Source organism: Balaenoptera borealis, assembly GCF_965194805.1.
Source record: "Balaenoptera borealis genome assembly, chromosome: 5".
Lineage (NCBI taxonomy): Eukaryota > Metazoa > Chordata > Mammalia > Artiodactyla > Balaenopteridae > Balaenoptera > Balaenoptera borealis.
This window is the reverse complement of record NC_138862.1, coordinates 7,105,585-7,128,733: the sequence shown is the minus strand read 5'-3', so window position 1 is coordinate 7,128,733 and position 23,149 is coordinate 7,105,585. Positions and strand designations below refer to the sequence as shown.

Here is a 23,149-nt window from a genome sequence, read left to right as displayed (position 1 = left end):
AGCCGCAGCAATCAGAGAAGAAAAAGAAATAAAAGGAATCCAAATCGGAAAAGAAGAAGTAAAAATGTCACTGTTTGCAGGTGACATGATACTATACATAGAGAATCCTAAAGAAGCTACCAGAAAACTACTAGAACTAATCAATGAATTTGGTAGAGTAGCAGGATACAAAATTAGGGCACAGAAATCTCTTGCACTCCTATACACTAAGGATGAAATATCTGAAAGAGAAATCAAGGAAACACTCCCATTTACCATTGCAACAAAAAGAATAAAATACCTAGGAATAAACCTACCTAAGGAGACAAAAGAAATGTATGCAGAAAACTATAAGGCACTGATGAAAGAAATTAAAGATGATACAAACAGATGGAGAGATATACCATGTTCTTGGATTGGAAGAATCAACATTGTGAAAATGACTATACTACCCATAGCAATCTACAGATTCAATGTAATCCCTATCAAAGCACCAGTGGCATTTTTCACAGAACTAGAACAAAAAATTTCACAATTTGTATGGAAACACAAAAGACCCCGAATAGCAAAAGCAACCTTGAGAAAAACGGAGCTGGAGGAATCACACTCCCTGACTTCAGACTATACTATAAAGCTACTGTAATCAAGACTGTATGGTACTGGCACAAAAATAGAACTATATATCAATGGAACAGGATAGAAAGCCCAGAGATAAACCCATGCACATATGGTCACTTTATTACCTTTGATAAAGGAGGCAAGAATATACAATGGAGAAAAGACAGCCTCTGCTATAAGTGGTGCTGGGAAAACTGGACAGCTATATGTAAAAGAATGAAATTAGAATACTCCCTAACACCATACACAGAAATAAACTCAACATGGATTAAAGACCTAAATGTAAGGCCAGACACTATAAAACTCTTAGAGGAAAACATAGGCAGAACACTCTATGACATAAATCACAGCAAGATCCCTTTGGACCTCCTAGAGAAATGGAAATAAAAACAAAAATTAACAAATGGGACCTAATGAAACTTAAAAGCTTTTGCACAGCAAAGGAAACTATAAGCAAGATGAAAAGTCAACCCTCAGAATGGGAGAATATATTTGCAAAGGAAGCGACTGACAAAGGATTAATCTCAAAAATATACAAGCAGCTCATGCAGCTCAATACCAAAAAACTAAACAACCCAATCCAAAAATGGGCAGAAGACCTAAACAGACATTTCTCCAAAGAAGATATACAGATTGCCAACAAACACATGAAAGGATGATCAACATCACTAATCATTAGAGAAATGCAAATCAAAAGTACAATGAGGTATCACCTCAATGATACCAGTCAGAATGGCCATCATTAAAAAATCTACAAATAATAAATGCTGGAGAGGGTGTGGAGAAAAGGGAACCCTCTTGCACTGTTGGTGGGAATGTAAATTGATATAGCCACTATGGAGAACAGTATGGAGGTTCCTTAAAAAACTAAAAACAGAACTACTATATGACCAGCAATCCCACTACTGGGCATATACCCTGAGAAAACCATAATTCAAAAAGAGTCATGTACCACAATGTTCTTTGCACCTCTATTTACAATAGCCAGGACATGGAAGCAACCTAAGTGTCCAGTGACAGATGAATGGATAAAGAAGATGTGGCACATATATACAATGGAATATTACTCAGCCATAAAAAGAAATGAAATTGAGTTATTTGTAGCGAGGTGGATGGACCTAGAGTCTGTCATACAGAGTGAAGTAAGTCAGAAAGAGAAAAGCAAGTACTGTATGCTAACACATATATATGGAATCTAAAAAAAAAAAAAAAGGTTATGAAGAACCTAGGGGCGGGACAAGAAAAAGACGCAGGCATAGAGAATGGCCTTGAGGACATGGGGAGGGGGAAGGGTAAGCTGCGATGAAGTGAGAGAGTGGCATGGACTTATACTCCCAAACGTAAAATAAATGGCTAGTGGGAAGCAGCCGCATAGCACAGGGAGATCAGCTCAGTGCTTTGTGATCACCTAGAGGGGTGGGATAGGGAGGGTGGGAGGGAGATGCAAGAGGGAGGAGATATGGGGATATATGTATATGTATAGCTGATTCACTTTGTTATAAAGCAGAAACTAACACACCATTGTAAAGCAATTATACTCCAATAAAGATGTTAAAAAATAAAAAAATCTTAAAAATAAACTAAAATTCTCCCACCTAAAAATAAAATAAAATAAAATGATGCATGAAGAGCTTACTAAACACTAAATATAGCTAACTATACATTCATTTAGCCATTGATGTATAGCCAAGGTTTCTTTCCTCAGTGTAGATCCACTAAGTCATTGCTATTCTATGCTGCGTAAATCAAACATCATACATCATCTATAATATCCAGTTTTTGTTTACTTAAATAGTTGAGGGACTTCCCTGGTGGCACAGTGGTTAAGAATCCGCCTGCCAATGCAGGGGACATGGGTTCGAGCCCTGGTCCGGGAAGATCCCACATGCCACGGAGCAACTAAGCCCATGCGCCACAACTACTGAGCCTGTGATCTAGAGCCCACGAGCCACAACTACTGAAGCCCGCACACGCAGAGCCCGTGCTCGGCAACAAGAGAAGCCACCGCAACGAGAAGCCAGAGCACTGCAACAAAGAGCAGCCCTTGCTCACCACAAATAAAGCCCACGCACAGTAACAAAGACCCAATGCAGCTGAAAATAAACAAATAAAATAAATTTATAATAAATAAATAAATAAATAAATAAATAAATAAATAGTTGAGAGTCTTAAGACACCTGTGAAATAAGATTCCCCCCACTGATTTTTGCAGGGGTTTTTTCTCTTAAAAAAACAACAACAACAACTCTACAGTGTTGAAGGCAGGAACAGGTAGTACTGGGCGAGGGGCATCTTATTTGTGCGGGAGAATCAATGGAACCAACATAAGTCCTCTAAGTACACCAAAGGACCCAAGAAAAGGTCTTTGGAGGTTTGGGACCACAAATATCAAATACTGAAGATATAAAATATTTACATTCACATTTTTCTAAAAATTCTTGACTAGGAAAGGTAGGGTTTTCTGGGTTTTGTTGTTTTACCTTTAATTGCCCTTGGCTCCCCCATCTTTTCTCTCTGTGAGTCATTTGTCTTGCTTTTGGTCAACACAGCTTTTTCCTGGGTCTTCAAAGATCTTGGAACAACCTGAAAGAGAATTTCAATATATTAAGCCCTGGTTTTTTCCCAAATATTAAAACCAAGGATAGACTATACATTTAGTGACAAATCCTATTTCTGAAACATTACTTTAAAATATCCTAAAAGGGGAATGAACTTAAAAGTCTTACTTTAAAAAAAAAAAAAAAAGTGAGGGGGGGAGATGGGGCACCATTTCTCCCAGGGAAGTTCAGCATTACGAAGCAAAAATCAGGAATGAAATGAGGGCCAAGCCTGAACGGATATACTGAAGCCCACGTATACTTTTGCAAAGAAAATATTTTGAAAATGTTTTCCTTTCCTCACAGCCCACAGCTTTAGTAATAATGGTTTCCCCAGATCATTATTTTAGCACTTTTGTCTGCTCAAAACAAAGAGTAATGGGGTTTATTCAACATCCTGAGAACTGTAATTAGACAACTGTTTTAGTCCCAGGAAAGAAACAGTCTTTTTAATTTGTAGATGCCACAAGGATCCATATTTTTTAAAGAGATTAGAGAGCTACCTTATTAAAAAAATAAAAATAAAAATAAAAAATCTTCCTCAGAATATGCCTGTCGGTACAGCTCTAAAATCCAATCTGTTTTTTTTTTTTTTTTTTTTTGTAGATACAGGAATTTCTGTGCTTATGCAAGTTTCCAAATCAAATATCCAACCCCAAAATATTTAGTACATTTAACAAAATCCTCACAACATGACAAATTGCAAACGGCAGCTTTTTCAGTCAAAAATATTTCCAAGTTAGAAAATGCCTTAAGTATTGCATCAAAATCAATATTTGCAATGGACAATATTATTTATAAATGGTTCCACAGACCAATTCAGCCTCCCACTCCACCCAAGAGGCCCCCAGCCAACTCCACCAGAAGGCTGCGGGCCTGTGCATCGAGATATTTAAACCAAATTGCCCAACTGGTGGGGCAAAGGGTTTGGTAGGATATGGAAAATCAAAATTCTTGGGGGAAAATTAGGATACAAAACCATATATATAGTCTGATTCCAATATCATAAACAGAAAACAGATGGATGAAAAACAAGAGGGGAAAAAGGGTACAAATGAACTTAGTTACAAAACAGAAGTAGAGTCACAGATGTAGAAAAGAAACTTATGGTTTGTTTTCTACAGGGGATAAGGGGAGGGATAAACTGGGAGATTGAGGTTGACATACACACACTACTATATATAAAATAGATAACTAATAAGGACTTACTGTATAGCACAGGGAACTCTACTCAATGCTCTGTAATGGCCTATATGGGAAAATAATCTTAAAAAAAAAAGAGTGGATATATGTATATGTATAACTGAGTCACTTTGCTGTACAGCAGAAACTAACAACATTGTAAATCAACTATACTCCAATAAAAATTAAAAAAAAAAAAAAAAAAACCAAGAGGGGAGATAGAAAGAGGAGGAAGGAAGGCTCTAAGAAAGTGCAGCAAATCGCTACTGGAAATGGTCTTTGGGTTTCCAGTGTGATTTCTGGGGAGTCTTATTTTCTTCTTTATAATCATGGGCATTTTCCAAATTTTCAGAACCAAGAATATTCATCTTGATAATCAGAGAAGAACTACATAATAATGCTTGTATAATCCTAAACACATTTGCAAAGTGTTTTCTTCACAGTGATGTGGGATAAGCATCCAGCCTCATGGAACCATGGGGCCTCCCATGCTCAGAGACAGGCCACTCAGGAGGAAAGGAGGGGATAGCAGTGAATTAGGTCATGCTTTTTTGCATGGCCGCACAGATCTTGAGTTAATTAAGGTGTTTCCAAATTTCTTTTTCTCTAAATCCAAAAGTCAATATTGACTATTATTTGGTTAAATGCTTTCCACAGACAAGTGGTTAAAATAGTATTTAGTTTCCAATTGCTGCAAAGGGAACATGGGTTTTAAAAGCCTGGGCTAAAATTTCCTATACTGTGTCATCCTATAGTACATTTTCGTGCCCAAACCTCTTCTATGCCAAAAGAAACACTTGATTTATGATTGAATATTATTGGACCTGATTTAAAGACAAGAGCAAAGGCCAGAGAAGATTCTATTAAATATGTGCAATGGGTATTTTTAAATTAGCGTTATAATGTTATTAATATTTCATCTATCCAGAGGGCATTTATCTGACAACGTAAATTATCCGTAATGCAGCTGAAAAGCCCACAAAGGATCCAAAAAGATGTCACGAAGTCTAGGGAGAGAGAAGCTTTGCCAGAGAAAGGCACGCTACCAGCCGCGTGAGGTAACAACCGGCCCAATCAAAGCAGAAAAGTCAGAAAATTATGCAAACCAGACTCAAGAAGTCAAAAAACACAGCCATTTGAGAACCTTGGTATGAGAGCAAACTGCTCACGCCAACTGAACAGCCCTTGGTCCTGCAGAAAGCAGAGGATGAAGAACATGGTACCCAGCCCTGCCAAGGTCAAGTGCTCTGAACCCCGTCACCCCTGGATCCAATGAGCCCCCTGATCTACGCAGTAGGAGAACACACGTGATCGCGATCATTGGAAAACTCTCACTGGAAATGGTCAAAGTTAAACACACCTGAGCATCTCAAGGGCAAGTTTAATTTGCAAAGCAGTCACGGTGCACAGAGAGACCGAGCTCAGAGCCAGATGGGTGCTGACCACCAGCAGCCAACAGACCGCTCTCCGCCTCAGTCTGCCCATCTGCAAGCCACGGGTTAGAGAGAGATGGTGCAAGTCCAACGAGACAGTGTTTGTGGCAGTGCCAAGCGAAGAGACACAAGGCATCATATGTTCAGGGACATGCAACGTCCTCGTTCCATGAACACGCGGACGAGAAGCCACTCCCTACGCACAGATTTTCCTGGCCACCTGTGTCAGCAACAGTGAATGTTTCATACGCTGAGGTCAGCTACTGGGAAGATGGAAAACTAGATGTCCTAGAGAGCTGCTGCCTTCTCGACAGAAAACACCCCGGACCTTGAGTGAACAACAGCCGTCTTTCGCGAAGAGGCTCCATTCCCACCAGCGACACCAGGCACAGTCACGGTGAGCTGTGGGCCCGCTCGTGTGTTCACCGCCCCCTCCCCACAGGTGGCAAAGGCAGCAGACACACCGGCTGCCCCCTTCTCCTGAGAAAGGAAACCCAACTTCGCTTGGGTATGTAACCCAGCCCCCCGACATGCCCTGGTGAAGGCTGATCCTGCCCCAACTTCAGGGGCAAATCTTGTCACTGGGCACCCATTCCTCTTGCCACTGATTGGTTTAGGGATGAGCATGAGGTTGAATTTTGGCCAATTCAACCCTGGGGGACATAACAGGAGGACTCCTGGAGAAAGTCTCTTGGCTGACAAAGAAAGGTCATGTGATATTTGTCCTGTCTTGGGGACAGTTGGAACTGTGACAGCCATCTCAGAACCATGGGAGGAGGGGGCCTGAGGACAAAAGCAATATGCTGTGATGTCAGGGGTAAAAAACTGAAGGCAATCCCCTGGGATTCTGCTTAGGGTGGGGAAGAGCAGGATTAATCAACCCTGAAGACACGAAGCATCCTATACACTACGGTGTCTGTGTTCGAAAGAGCCACCTTCCTCTCTTTTATTATCTGTGTCCAACTCAAACAGACATGCTGAATACACTTTTCTGTTCTAATTTTTTAAATAAAATGATCTGCTGGAAATTAGCCCAGCCCATAAATCTTCCTACTTATAACATTATATCTAAGACTTGAGAAACAAATAACTATTATCAAGATAAGTGATCTATCTCAGTCTATATATGTATTGAGTGTCCAGGTACTAGAGGTGACACAGAATGGTGCCCTCAGTAAACAAAGGATTTGATGGGGGGATTACACTTCTGATTCAATGACTGATTGGAGGCAGAATGTGGTGAGGGTCATAAGAGAAGTACAAAGGAGGTGGCAATTCCATCTAACCTCATGGAATGGCAATGCCTCTTCAAAGGAGTGAGTATACCATAGGCACTTAGTATTCAATAGATGGGAACAGGGAGGAGAGTATACAAGGCAGAGGAGACAGATGAGCAAAGGTATGAAAGTGAAAAAGTACGCAGGAGAGGCACACTGTAGAGTGTCTTTTACTCTCAGAACACAGTTCAGAAATGTTGAATGTCTTGTCTCTATAATTAAGAAGTTATGTTGATACTTGTTTCTTTTCACAATCTAAGTTCAACCTACCCTTCAAATCCATTCATTCATTCAATTGTTCCTCCATCCATTCATCCATCACCCATTATCCATCATCCATCCATCCATGATCCATCAATCTATCCATCCATCAATCTACCCATCCATCGTCCATCCATCCATCCACCAATCTATCCATCCATCATCCATCCATCCATCCATCCATCTATCCAACATTCACTAAGTCAGTTTCCTCCAGGTGCCATCACTGAGCTAAGCACTAACTAGGGGTGGGCTCTGCCATGAGTTCAGAGTCTAGTGGGAAAGACAAGGTTGTAAAGGAACAATCACAAATACCAACTCCCCCATTACCACGCTTGACCCTCAGCTGCAGAATAACTCGCACAAGGGAGGTATGCAGGCAGAATCCAATCGAGCAGAGCACCTGAGCTATTTGAGAGACTGAAGGAGGAAAACTGGACAACCAAGAACACAGGAAGAGCTGTCAGAGAATTAGGAAAAAGCTAGAAAGGACCCAAGTCCTGGATGCCAAGGAAGGATGTTCAGTAAGGCAGAAACAGTTCACAGCGTCGATCTCCAGAGAGCTGAGTACGAATGAGAAATTCAATCAACCAACCACACAAGTTGATAAAAAGGTATTGGATTTGGCAAGTCAAAACCTCTGGGTGACCTCCAATAATGTTGCCAGTTTCCAAAGGTTTGCTAGTGGAAGGTTGGGAGGATATGGGAAGGTCAACATAGGCTATTCATGAAAGGCACTAAGCAACAAAGAGAGCAAAGAGGAGAGTAGTTTAAGAAAAAAAGAAACACGTGTTCACTCACCCAACATTTGTTGCATGCCTACTGTGTGTCAGAAATTGCCAGCAGTTAGGAATGCAAGAGTGCGCAAGACTCAGTCCTGCCCTCAAGAAATTTACAATCCAATTAGAAGAAGGTTTATCTTATTTGTCTAGTTGGTTTGTTAAGGATGAGAAAGCAGGTACATTTATAGGTGGGATAAAGGGAAAGGTGTAGTAGCAGAGAGAGATTCTAGAGACAGAGGATCAGGGGCAGTCCAGTCTGGAAGAGACAGAGGAAAGGCCAGGCCATAATGTCAGCTCTGGCGGGTGGAAGGGACCCCAGTGTCTCAGAAGTGGTGTGTTACTAAATGTTTAGCAACCGGCTCTCCAGAGGAAATCCTCTGATTTGAAGCATTTGGCAATTCTTGTGGAGTAACTATCCCTATCACGGGCAATTTCAAGAAAGTAACAGAAGTCCCTGAGTACAGAGTTGAATAGAGATATGGGCCATCTTTCTAGTAAGTCCGAGGTGCCAGCCCTGGCACACCTGTGCTCCAGAAGCCAAGCAGAGAAAAAAGGCCCCGAAATTATTGTGAAGTTAAGAGGTGATGGCGAGGAAATCTGTGAAGACCAACCAAAGCAGCTGCTCTTCCAGTAGCTGAGTCCCTGAGACATGTCACTTGTAGGCAGGGCAGAAACTAGGGAGCTGGCGTTCCAGAGCTAGAAAACATGGCAGTGCTCTGAAATCGCATCCACATCAGCTCTTCTGCCTCCTGAACCTGCTCAGAACCCAAAACGTCGTATGCTGTTCCATCGTTATCATGCCTCAACTTGACATTGTTCGTGCGCACACGTGCATACCTTTCCACTTTTAAGTCACTGTGCTGCCTTATCCGCTCTAACTCAGAACTCAGCGAGGCAATTCTTGGCAGCTTTTCAAATTCCCCAAAGGGGGTCCTTTGACTCTCCATCTTAGAGAAACGTGGTAAAAATATACCAGAGCAGTTCTGCCAGAAGAAAATGGCGAGAGTCTTCAGGAATCACGCCTGTGCCACGCATGGCCATGCCTGGATGCTGCTTGTCAGTTTTGTTTTGTTTTGTGGTTGTTTGGTTTCATTTCATTTTGTTCCCTAGGGTCAGCCTTTTTGCCATTCACAGCCTTAAATCAACCTCCATCCTTAATGCTTCTTCCCTTATTCTTTTTCCAAGGAGAGAGCAAAACGAACCTAGACATTAATGCTCCTTACAAGCCTGTGATGTCCTTGGAGGAAGGGACACTGGGTCTTTCTCTCCTTCTCGGCCTCATCATGCGCACGTGAAAGTATTCAAGCTTTCATGGCGGGATGGCCGCCGCCTTCCACCACGACAAGACGCGCAACCACCAAACGGCTCCACAGCCCCTTGGTCTGGGGTCCACGGTCTGCCTCGAGGTCCCCAGTAAAAATGAGACATTTGAAAGAAAACAGGCTGCGTTTGAAAGGCGGGTGACATCCAGAAAAGGGAAAACAACTATAAATACTACTTCTCTCCCGTTTTACACTGAGCCTTCTGTTAAAGAAAACACATTTACCAGAGTTGTGTTTTTTTTTTTTTCCCCTAAGCTCAACTGGAAAAACATAAATATTTAGTCATTTCATAATGGCAGACAACTGACAAGCAGGCCACAGATTAAAGGGACATGATGTATTTCTAAGAAAGTTCATCAAACAAAATATATCTTTGAGAACAGAATCCCAAAGTCTGTTTTAGAAGCAAATTTGGCCTTCAAAATGAATTTTGTCTTGATGTAATCACAAGGGCACATCTTAGAGACAGCAACTGCCTCAATAGCCATCTATGCAAACAATGAGGTCTGTTTCATATTTTTAAATTAACACTGGGCAGAAAAAAGTAAAACATTGTTAATGCATAACTGCTTTACAGGATGCATATAAAATAACTAATTGCTAGTTAAATTAATCAATATTGTATTACCATCTCAATATTATAAATGCAAAATTCCTGAGCAGCAAGTTCTATAACAGAGCAAAAATGAAAATAACTTAAATTAATAGAGATATCCTACGTAAGGGACCCAGAGAATATCACAGAGCATCTCTTTCAGATGAAATTCTTCTTTCAGCATCCCTCTAATGTGTTTATTTTGAATACAGTATGGAGAGGCAGGTCAGGAGAGTTAGAAGCTTTTCCTAATGAAAATCAACTGGCCTAAAGGCAGAAAGAAAAAAATACTGAGGCTCTCCAATAATGTAGATAATTCTCTACATTATCTGCCATTAAAAAACAAACCAACGGCCAAATACTTACAGAATATTAACTGGGAAAGGTTTCCTTGTGCTCTTTAAGAGTGAGGAATTTCAAAGAACCTTGAACTCATCCTGAAAGTAGTTCTGTGTCCACTGGCTTGGCTGAAACACTTTGGCCTCCCTGGTGATGGGATTTTCACCACCAGGAGCACTGAAATCAGCTTTTCCATTTCTGCTGATTTTGATTAGTTTAAGAGAACTGCATCAAAATTGCCTCATTTGTACTGGACACAATCTGGAAATAAAGATTTTTCACTCTTCTTATATATTTAAATAGAAATCACGAGCCTCACCACAAACACCCTTCGCTGATACAGTGTAAGTCCCCTACATACGAATGAGTTCCATTCTGAGAGCGCATTCGTTAAGTCCAATTTGTTCGTAAGTCCAACAAAGTTAGCCTAGGGAACCAATTAACACAGTCAACTATATAGTACTGTACTGTAATAGGTTTATAATACTTTTCACACAAATAATACATAAAAAAACAAAAAAGAAAGAAAAGATTTTTAATCTTACAGTACAGTACCTTGAAAAGTACAGTAGTACAGTGCAACAGCTGGCATACAAGGGCTGGCATCACGTGAACAGGCAAGAAAAGTCACTGACTGGAGGAGGGAGAGGAGGTGGGAGATGGTAGAGCTGAAGGGTCGTCAGCAATAGGAGACGGAGGGCAAGCTGCAATTTCACTCACGCCTGACGTTGACGGCACAGGTTCTGGTTCCTTGCTGGATTCAATTCTATCTACCTTCTTGAAAAAGCAATCCAGCGATGTCTGGGTAGTAGCTCTTTTTTCTCATCATAGATGACACGGTAGCACTGGACTGCATTCTGAACGGCTGCTGCAACCTCTGTGTACTGTTCTACGTTCGGGTCCTGTGCCTCAAAAACTAACAGTGCCTCCTCAAATAAAGAAAATCTCCTTGCCATTTCCTGCATTGTGAATCTCTCCGGTTCTTCAATTATTCTTCTCCTCTTGTCTCCCTTTGTTCTTTCTCTAGGACAAAGAGAATTCAGGAAATTCCCAGGCAGCTACCATATCTGCACTCGCTGCCTCGCCAGTTTTACGTTGTGAAAGTTGGCTCTAGCCTTGAACCGATGAAACCAGCCGTGGCTGGCGTTAAAAGATGTGCCCTCTGATTCTTCGCCGTGTTTCTTCTTCAAGTCTTCACAAAGGCTTTTAGCTTTCTCTTGAATTAGCATTAAGCTGAGCGGGACTCGATGCTGATTCTCATCCTGCATCCACACACGGAGAAGTTTCTCCATCTCCTCCATCACTTTTCCACTCTTCTTCGATATTATTGTCAACACCTCCCCCATCACTTTTCCACGCTTCTTCGATATCATTGTCGACATCATCAGCACGGCAGACTTCACATGTTCCATGATCTTGTCCTTGTTCTTTAAAATCGCGCCGATGGTTGAACGTTTCATGTTATAAGAACAAGCGACATCTACCATCTTTTCGCCTCACTCCACTCTCTCAATTATTTTCATTTTTGTTTCCATCATTATCGCTTGGCGCTTCCTAGCAGTACCAGCTACATCACTGCTGCTTTTACGCTTGCTTCCGAACATCCTGGGCTTGAAATAAAGATACTGTACTACTGTACTCTATACAGTACTGTCCAATAAACTACACAAAAGCACAACCACTTGTAAAGGATGCACGCACATGACAATGTATACCAGATACGTGAACTAACTTATGTGATCGGACAGGTGAACGCACGTTCACATCTTTGAAAGTTTGCAACTTGGAGGTGCATACGTAGGGAACTTACTGTACTCAGGAGGCGAGGTTTGTAATGTGCCTCTGGCTGTACAGTTATGCATTCCATCCATACAGAATCTTCCATGAAATACATCATTAGCAAGTCCTTCTATAAGTATTAACTGATGACATCATGCAAAGAGCTGTGTCCAGGGGTGAGGCAGGATGAAAAAGTTCCAAGGTGTGTCTCTCATGCCCTGCAGGAGAGTTAGCATGTGGCCTAATGTTTTATGATACAGAATAAGGGGCAACATATAGCAGCTTCAATAAGATGCACTGGGACAGCTCAGGGAAGAGGAAGAGGGAGCTTCAGCTTTGGGTGGTAGGATTTAAATCAGATGATGAAAAATAGGAAGAATGTTATACAGACATGAGAGAGGAGGGCAGCCCAGGCAGAAGGAATAAGCGCCGCAGGCCATCAAGTGCAATAGGGCTGCAGAACACGAGCCCGTAAAGGGGGCACGAGGCAGCCACCTCTGCATGTGAGTAAAAGTCTCTGTGAAACAGCATAACAACATCCAAATCATCTTTGCCATCACCTGAGGTGGTCAAGGAGGGCTTTTCAAAGCAGGACAAAGGCCTCGGACAGAGGGTGTGGAGAGAAGCGGGGCCAGTCCCTCAGGCAGATGTTCCAGAAAAGCAGGAAAGTGGGAGAGCCCAAGGGGGGGATGGTGGGCACCGTGGCTGGACCTGGAAGGCTTGTGTGGATCGCAGAGGGCCAGACGGAGCCACCGAGAGAGCCTCAAAGTACAGGCTAGGAAGTGTGGCCCTTGCTCTGAAAACAGCAGCTGGGGATTTTTGAGCATCTGTAGAATGGAGTTTCCCAAAGAGGCTTTTGGGAAGATTCCCAAGGCAGCTGACTGCAGGGAGGGAAATGTTACCATGGTCCAGCCAGGAGTGAAGGCGGTCCAGCCAAGGAGCAAGGAGGCAGGACGGAGGGGAGGGGAGATGCTAAGACCTGGGGGCCCATCGGACACCAAAGAGGAGGGGGAGAGAGAAGGAGAAAGGATGGAAAATGGGAAAGTGAGGTCTTGATGAAGATGGGGCATTCTGTTCCAGTCCCAGGGATGAAAAATTTCATCCTCAGGCCCCAAGCCATGAAGCTGGGCAAGGTGAACAGCTCCAGGGCTTGGTCCAGGCAGGGACGGGGCTTGGACTCTCTCGGGGCCGCAGAGCAATGACAGAGTTTCCCAGGGCAGGGAGGGTGGCTAAGATGGGGGCTGGGGGAGGGGTTGCAGGGAGATGGAAGGGGCTTGTCGTCCTCCTGCGGGGCCAAGCCTGACCTTCATCCTACACACACCCGCCTGCTGAACCCACACGCTGTTCCGTTCGGGGATTATCTTCTCGCTTGAAATTTCTCTGAGTTTTCTGTTTGCAGCATTCACGAGATACAATGATAACGTTTATTCAGCACTTTTTTTCCCTCTTGCTGGGAAAAGAGCTATCAAGTACCTGGACTTTTCTTTGCCAGTCTAACCCTCTGAAATGTGACCAGGTTTTGCAATCTCGAAACCAGATCTTCCAGGCTGGCTCTATCTCTCTAAAAAAGAGGAAGGAGGGCCTTTCTCCCTTCTCGTTTTATGGCGGATAGAATAACTTGATCTTTGTGTAAAAAATGCATCAGAAGCCAGTTAACCCAGCAAGGCTGCTGCAATTCCCCTGAGTGGTAGTAATGGCCTCGTTCATCACCCAAACTGTGGAGCCTTTGATGGCACTCATCATCAGCTGGTGTACTGAGAGCCTGGGAGGTGGTTATCACTCCCCTTGTTTCTCTGATAACAAAGTTGAGGTCACAGATCTGCTAAATGGATGAGCAGGGATTGGAACTCAGGATTCAAACCCTGCCTCTATTTATTCCGTGAACCTTGCTGTCTTTTCCGTGGAGGAAAAGTCACACTCTGGTTTGACGGCAGAGAAGACAAAGAGGAGGCACGCGTCCCTGAACCGTCTCCATGTGTCATTTCCACCGTGGGGCGCCCTCCCGAGATCCATGATCCTCTTTTGTTTAAAACCCAGGATGCGTGGGAAGATGCCCCTTAGAGAGCTGAACGCTGTTACCCTGATCACTCAGAACCAGCTCATGCCCCAAAGACAGAAATCCACAGGTAGGACACATGCAAGCCAACCTTTGCCTTAATGCCTCCCAGTTTCTCCTTAGTTTGTCTCTGAAATGCTAAGTTTTGTCCATTCATTCTCTGAATCAACTTCCTAAAATCTCACCCAGCCACTGTGGCCTTCTTGGGAAGGTTCAAGAATGTCATTTCAGGCTGAGTGGGTAGTGGGGACGCTCCCAGAAGGTGTTCCCCTCGCTGGTGTTTCAGACGTGGCGTGAACCCAGACATCACACCACCCGCTCTCCACCCCATCGTGTCCGTCCCCATTTACCAAAAACAAAGGCAGCCGAACAGAAAGCCTTGAGACCTTGCAGAGGGAAGCTGAGCACCCATGTATCAGGTCTGGGAGGAGAGCTCAGCTGCCCTCATTAACAACATCGTCTTCTTTATTCTCCCCGTGACCACCAGCCTGCTACTTGCTCTTGAGAACTTTCCGCCAAAGCAGAGAACGAGGCCCTGGTCGCAGTCCAATTCACAGCTCTCAGTCTACCTGGGACCCAGAAAACATTCCAGCCACCCTTGGTGCTGAGGAGGATGAATGAACTCAGGACAACCCCATCACCTCCCTTCCATCTACCCCCGCTTTGTGTTTATACCTTCCTGAGTGAGAGAAGGACAAGCTGTGTGACCCTGGGTGAGTGACTTGGCCTCTCTGTGCTTCCATTTGCATATCTATAAAATGGATACAATAGTAATATCTACTTATAAGTCTGTTGGGGGAATTAAATGAACTAACATATTTCAAAAGCTTAGAAGAGTTCTTGGAACATAGCAAGTGCTCAATAAATGTGAACTATTGAACTAGTTGCATAAAATGGTTTATGGAGAAGAAGTTCCAAGGAGTTTTGGGGGATTACTTGTGAATGTTAAATACTTTGTCCACCGGAGTCACAGAGGTCATTTAAAGGTGAGCGCGTCCGGTGAGTGTGAATTACACACCCAGGGTAGGCAAGGCGGGGCATCCACTCCTGTAGCTCAGTTTTGCTAATTAACTGGTTTTGCAGGATGGGTTCTCAGGGGAGCAAAACCTGAGTCAGAGATAAAGATGGAGGGCATTTGACAGGGTGTATCCTGTAGATGCAGGGGGAGGAAGCAGGCGTGGACGTGGGGGGAAAGGTGAGTTGTCAGGCAGCCCTAGGAAAGGCCTCACACATGCCCCTGGGGTACTCTGCAGCTGATCTGGCCCTTCACAGCTGGGAGTCAGGGGCAAGGGGCCAGGCCTTGAACCCCTGCTGTGTGGTTACGTCTATGTGTCAACTGGGCTAGGTTCTGGTGCCCAGCTGTTTGGTCAAACACTAGTCTAGGTGTTTCTGTGATGGCATTTTGAGCATGTGGTCAACATCTACAATCGGTTAACTTTAAGTAAAGCCGGTTATCCTCCCTAATGTGGGTGGACCTCACCCAATCAGCTGAAGGCCTTAAGAGAAAAAAAAGAGGTTTGGGGGGGAGAAGGGATTCTGCCTCCAGACTGTAACAGAGAAATCCTGCCTGAGTGTCCAGCCTGCCGGCCACAAATTTCAGCATCAAGACTGGAACATCAGACCTGGAGATTTTCATACTGAGTGAAGTAAGTCACACAGAGAAAGACAAATATGAAATAATATCACATTATGTGGAATCTAAAAAATAATACAAATGAATTATTTACAAAACAGAAACAGACTCACAGATACCAAAGGGGAAAGGCAGGGAGGGATAAATTAACTGTATGGGATTAACAGATACACACTACTCTACATAAAATAGACAAGACAGGGATTTATTATATAGCACAGGCAATTATATTCAATATCTTGTAATATCCTATAATGAAAAATAATCTGAAAAAAATATATATATATAACTGAATCACTTTGCTGTACACCAGAAACGAACACAATATTGTAAATCAACTCTACTTCAGTTAAAAAAAAAAGACTGGAACATCGTCTCTTGCCTGAGTTTCCAACCTGCTGGTCCATCCTATAGATTTTGCCAGCCTTCACAGTTCTGTGGGCCAATTCCTTAAAATAAATCTCATTAAAATAGATATAAAAACAGATAGAGATGATATAAACCAGATATATAGATGTAGACATAGATCTAGATATAGATAGATATCTACACATATATATCTAAATCCATCCTATTGGATCTGCTTCTCTGGAGAACCTGACTGGTACCCCTGTGCTGAGAAGGCATTGGCTGCCCCAGGAAGGAGGCATGACCTTGGGCAGGGCGTCATCTGCAGCTGGTACTCCCCAAAGGGGGTCGACAGCTGAGACATCGTCCAGCCACACTCCCAGCATCTGAGGCAATAAGCCCTCCACTCCTGAGGAGGGCAGCACATTCCAGAGTCCATGCTAACCGGGCAAACTGAATAGGCACAGAGTAAATGACCAGAACTGTCAGGGAAAAACCAGGAGGATAACATCACGTAATTTAGAGTTGGGGAAAAACCTCAGACATCACTAATTTAGTGTGAAATACTCCGGCACAAATGGACAGCATCCGATGATCATGGTACATTGAGGCCGATCTCAGCAGACCAAGGCTCTGCACATGAAGTTATGAGACCTCTGATAGCAGGTGGTCCAGGACCTTCCCGCACAGCAAGGATGAAGCCTGGCCCCTCCCCATGCACAGGAGGGAGGGAGCGTCTCTAAACCCCAGAGTCAGGGCGGGGAGGGTCTGCTGATTTCCGTGTGCTGTAAATAGGACCCCGCCCGCGGTCTCCATGGGCCGACGGGAGCTGTAGGGAGAGCAGCGCACGTGGGTCCTCACAGCTCTCACGTGGGGCACTGCGTGGGGAGGTCAGAGACCCCGCATTCCTTTAGCGGGAGTGTTGCCAGCGTCTGTGCGGTGTCTCCCCCACCCCAAGGGGTGAAGGGAAAAGGGACTTAGATGGTGAAATTGCACAAGCATACACACGCACACACACAGAGCTCAAAGCTTCAGAAGAACCATTTGGGGGGGCCTCACGGGACCCCCAGGGTTCCAAGCTGCCGGGGCAGAGGCACTGGTGCCTGACTTCCAGGGGAAGAATCTCTCAGAGAGGCAGCCTGGAGCCACCTGGCACAGGTAGGTAGACGGGCCACGGTGGGAGAGAGCTGAGCTGCCATCAACGGCCTGAACATCCTCTAGAAAGTTGGATGCCAGACTTCTGGGAGCAAGTCAAGCCTGAGAGAAGGCGGCTGGAGGTGTCCTAGGGGTGGAGAAGCTATGAGGAGGACGTCATAAACCACGCCACGGAGAGCTGTGGTCCCTACAAGACCCCTGAGGAACCTGCCAACTCGCCCCACGCAAGACAGCCGGTGCTTGGACCTCAGCTTCACAAATCACAATGCCCTGGGGAGCAAGCCTTCCAACAGCCCCTTGCCGCCCTCCCCTTCCTGCTCCAGCCCTGGAGGAGCAGAGACAGAGGGCAGCAGAGAAGGGGGAGAGGAAGGGCAGGGCTGGGAGACAGGGGCCCCAAAAGTCTTTCTGATTCTGAGACAGGCTCAACACGCAATAGACTGAAAGACAGACTTGCATTGATTAGACTTCTCAGTACTTGAAAATTAGACTGTTACTCAGCCCCTGGAAGTTCTGGGGAAAGTCTGGCATCTATGAGACTGGGATGGGGGTGAGACGTGCTCTAGACTTGAACCGTGAGTTTGGGGGAATAAAGTTCATCCCGCACTGCGTCCCACTGAGTCCAGCGCATTGGAAACACAGATGCCCGGCTTCTCACAGCTGTGGTGCAAGAGGTGAAATCACGGAGGAGTGGAGGCCGACCTCGGGGACAGGGACAAAAAGTGAGACACACATCTGGACAAACACCAAGAGACAGAAAGGTCTAGAGAGGGTGAGTGACCCAGGCCAGTGACAGACCCACACTCCAAGCCCCACCCCGTTCATCCCACCCTGGCTTTGGCTCACCTGCGACTGCAAAGTAATGAGTGAAAACACCTGGCTGGGAGAACGGCTGTACATCAAGGAGCTCTGACAACATCACAATCAGAAGCACCTGCCTGTAGGCCAGTGGCTGGAAGAAATGTCCCGATATACAGACTCTAACATTTAGAGAAACACAAATACTGTATGATATCACTTATATGTGGAGTCTAAAGAAAAGGATACAAATGAACTTATTTACAAAACAGAAGCAGACTCACAGACACAGAAAACAAACTTATGGTTACCAAAGGGGAAAGAGTGTGGGAGGATAAACTGGGAATTTGTGATTAATGGATACACACTACTGTATATCAAACAGATAAACAACAAGGCCCTACTGTATAGCGCAGGGAACTATATTCAATGTCTTGTAATAACCTATAATGGAATTGAATATGAAAAAGAATATATATATGAATCACTTTGCTATACACCTGAAACACTGTAACTCAACTCTACTTCAATTTAAAGAAGAGAGCACTACCAAGAAAAACACACACAAAATTAATTAATTAATTAAAAAATAAAGTTCCCAGTTGGGTTCACATATTGCCTGCGGGAAGGGTGGGTGAGACAGAAAATGTCCCCCGAAAGACAGGACACAGAACAGCTCCAGTGCAGTGTCACAGAGGACCCCCTCCCCTGCTCCACAGAAGGCAGCCCCCCAGGGTGCGATGAAAGGGTCCAGAGGGGACATTGGAGTGACGCCACCCTAGGTGGCAGCCTGTCTCATGACAGGACTGTAGGGCGTCATCAATCCTGTCAACCACCCCTCCCTGCTCTTCAGAGGAGTGAAGAAGAGCAGGGAGGAGAAGTTCCACTTTATTTGACCAGAAATGCAACAGTAAGAAATCTTAATAAGGAGGAAATCATAGCACCAGTAGAACGCAGAATTAAACAATTAAGAGACACTTCCAGCTGAAATATGCCAAGAGGTTTTTGTTTCTTTGTTTATGTTTTAATTTTTTTAGACAACCGGTAGCTAATATTGAGTATCTTCTATAGGTGAGCCAACAAGACGTCAATTGGAGATTTCAGGCAATTCCTAAACTCTGACAGAGCTCACGGAAAATGAGAGGCAGCCCAGCGATTCCAGCGTGTCCATGTGTCTGGCCCCACTGGGAAATCCTTGGCTCTGAGACGCCCACGTTGTCACTATTAGTTTCTTCCATCTCTGGTTACAGCAATCAGGTTTACAGGGAACAAAGAGACAACCAGAAACATCACCTCTACCTACAGGACATAGGGTTCATCAGCTTGTATTGTTGGAACTAATAGATTTCACATAATTCAGAGAATCACTGGGTTCCAGAATTGGTCCCAGGACCTCCACCCGCCACTCCCCATTCCCACCAATTCAGATGATATAGCCTAAAACACAACAGCCATATGAGGCGGAAATCCAACCTAATGTTTAAATAACATGAGTGAGGGGAAGGCTCAACTGCGAGGATACCACGGTCTCGAAAGATATACAAAGTTTGGTAAAGCTCAAAGGAAATCAAGGCAAATCTCGAAGTTAATTTATGAAGCAATCCAATCCCATATTATTGTACTAGACATGCTCAACTGGAGAAAATCAGAGAGATAGATGATAGGTAGGTAGGTAGATAGATAGATACATAGATAGATAGATAGATAGATAGATAGAAAGAAGGATGATAGGTGATAGACAGACACAGATAATGGACAGTTAGATATTGATATCAATATTTTCAGTTTTAATTGCCAAAGGCTAACCAGAGAATTCAGGATGGCTATGGGCGTGGTGGGGGGCGGTTAGAATCACGACTAAACATTGTCCCCATACCAGAGGAATTTCTCCCATTTTAATTCTTAGATGACCTGACTCCCCGAGTTTCTCATCCCCTTGACTTGCTCCCATGAGCATTTTACTCCTATTTCTATTTTTACTGACCCTCTTATTTCTGCGAGCATTTCCAGTCACCACTTTGAGAGAGGATAACAGTTTTCTCCTAGAATAATAATAGAAGCAACTTTAAAATAAATTCATAGGCATAAAAAAATTAAAATGAGAAGAAGTCAAAGCTTACCAAACACTTTTTGAAAAGGAAGTTATTTTACGAAAAGCGTTTTGAACTTGGGAAGACTTTGAAGGTCCTCAGAGCCACTTGCATTGTCTTTCTGACTGCGTTGCATCCTGTTATTCGCACTTGGCATAAATGTCCTACTTCTTGATTTAATTTCGGCCTTTAACTTTTGACACTTTCATTGCAAATGTAGGAACTTTGAAAAAAAGAAACCAAAACAGCTGTGCAAACATCAGACATTCGAAAATGAAACGATTTTTGATAAATATTGACTTTAAATGGGGAGGAGAGGTGGTGAGGAGTGAAAAGGCAGCAAACTGATATATTTACAGTAATTTAAATCCACCCTTATCATTAAAATGTTTCATTAAATTATCATATATTATACAAAATTATCATTAAAAATGCTTCTGTGTTTTGCAACTAGCAGCACAGAGAAATGGCACTGAAAATAATGCTTAATAACACACTGATGTGTGGGCTTGCCCTTTTTCTCTTCTTTCTTCTCTCAAGCCCTTTTGAAGAATATCTTTGAACACCTCACACTGATTTGATGCTTAACGTTCAAGTCCTTTCAGCAGCTGGAAGTTTCCTGAATAAAACACATGAGGCTTTCATTCCTGAAACTCTAAGATCTGGTGAAAGTCCTCAAAAAATTATGATCCGGTTGGGTGGAATTTCCTCCTGAGAAGTGAAAGATAAACCACATCAAAAAAGGTACTGAAGGGCTTTCTGTCTCTGCTGAGAACGGGTGAGCCTGGCCATGGTCAGAGCAGGAGCCCAGCTGTGCTGTCGAGGCAGGGGGAGCTCAGACTTATTTCAGGCAGGAGCACAGGCAAGGTGACATTGAGAACCTGTCCCGTCCAGGGCACCAGGAGCATGCCCCAATGTCAAACTGAGCCAGTTCAAAAGTGTTACACTTTTAATTTATATCCTTATCACCTAAAGAACTTGTCTTTGAGAGGGTATCTCTGCCACAGGAAGAGATCTGAAATGTGTCCAAATCAGATCCTTTTTCAACAAAATTGCATATAATTTTGCAAGGTCTCCAGCAATGGGCCTTAACTGAACATTGTTCAAGATTTTCAGACGAAAATCGTATTAAAACTGACAGATATCAGAGCCATCCTTTGTGGTTCCTTGCTCTGGGACTTTGGGGGAAGCTCCACCTGTGTGGAAAGCGGTGGATTTGGGGTCCGCCATTTGAAACACCCAGCTTTCTCACTGGTTTTACTGCATTAATCAGATATTTTGCAAGCAAAGTCACAAACTCAGACATGAAGAAGTTCCTTCAGACATCGCCCAGGTCCAGGGAACCCTTGACCCGGTTTTTGGATCAGGAAAGTTCCCTGATGAGGTTTTCAACCATCCTTGGAGAAATAGAGGGAGAAGTGGAAGAAGAGTAACTTTACTCAAAAGGCTAAATTAAAGGCATTTTCCTTTCTTTTGAGATTATATCCTTTTTTGATGTCAAAATGTCCTTTATTTGTGGAAATGCTGTGAAATTACAGAATAGGTTTTGTTTGTTTGTTTCTTCTTGTTTTTTGATTTTAATGTCTTTATTTAACAAAACAAATTGGAAATCCTGATTCCCTTTCTTTTTTTTATTTTACTAGTCCCACGTCTTAATCGCAAGTCTCCATCTAAAATGTCTGCAAAATTATGAGAATTTAATTAGATACCTGAAAACATTTACCATAATAAATAGAAGAAAATGCAAAATATTATATATGGTATGATTATGGTCAGGAAAGAGAACACACAAATGTGATATAAAATGCAAAATGAAAATAGTTGCAAAAGAATGGTATAATTGGGACAATGTAAAATTTTTTAAATTTCTTTTTAATATTCCTATAGAATTATCTTTTAAATTAAAAGAAGTTTCGAGTGAACACATACTATCGATTGAAGCATACACAATTCTCTCTGTAGCCACTGGAGTGTGTCTTTCCAAAAATATTGACATAAGTGTTAGTTCTTTTGTCACTTTTATAATTTACACATTATGAGTATTATTTACTGGACATTATCTAAGGACTAATCCAGTCTTCATGTCCATTTTGGGTCCTACAGAACAGTCTAGGCCATATTCAAAGACTCTTCTCTGATAGGGTCAGCTTGAATAGGAGTGATTTTAAAATCTTCATAAAAGTTCTGGTAGCCTCGTGCCACTACAAGATTCAAAATCCATTTGCTCTCCTACTGGGAGTCTGAAATGTTAACTAGAAAGTGTACATCTTTCCTCTTTTCTTTCCCAATTCTAACTGAAGGTTCCGCTTTGGTTCTCCTTAAAACAATCTTTGCATTGCACCTATAGTTAACAATAATGTACCCTACACTTAAAAATTTATTAAGATGGTAGATCTCATGTTAAATATTCTAATAATAATAATATTATCAGTGCTTAACAGATGAAATCATTTTCTCTATTTGTCCTCCCTTCCAACTTCCTCTTTCCCATAGTTGGAAGGTTTATTTTCTTGCTGAATTCTCAGTTTTCCTACCAGATGAATGGTATGACATTTATTTTCTTCCTCCCCACTTCTTTCCACTGTTTAAACCATTAAGAAGTTATCTATACTATCCCAATGCTTTCAACACCAATAATAGAAAATTATATATAGCAAATCATCTTTGAGCGGTACAGTAGCCACTGTCATCCAACAAGTTTTTAAAAAATGATTTCTCTTATTGAATACCAATTCTGCCTCTGGGCTTAACTAGAAGTACAGTAAATATTCTTCCTAAAATGCTACCCTAGGTCACCACATGTCAGACTCACCTGACACACTCAAGGCCCTATTCCCATTACAAACACAGTGAAATACTATAGAACAAATAACAACCAATACCCACCACTCAGAAAAAGAGTCTGTAT

At 43.1% G+C, this 23,149-nt stretch overlaps 1 protein-coding gene across 7 annotated transcripts in view; it reads right to left on the bottom strand.

Annotated features, from left to right (window-relative positions):
* Positions 1–23,149, bottom strand: part of ERG (ETS transcription factor ERG) — a 280,293-nt gene that overhangs the window by 197,518 nt on the left and 59,626 nt on the right. For all 7 annotated transcript variants that reach the window (XM_082393011.1, XM_082393012.1, XM_082393013.1 and 4 more), the window contains one exon: positions 3,078–3,180. The gene's annotated coding sequence lies outside the window, so the exon portion shown is untranslated. Of the gene's footprint in view, positions 1–3,077; positions 3,181–23,149 lie in introns of those variants that run through there.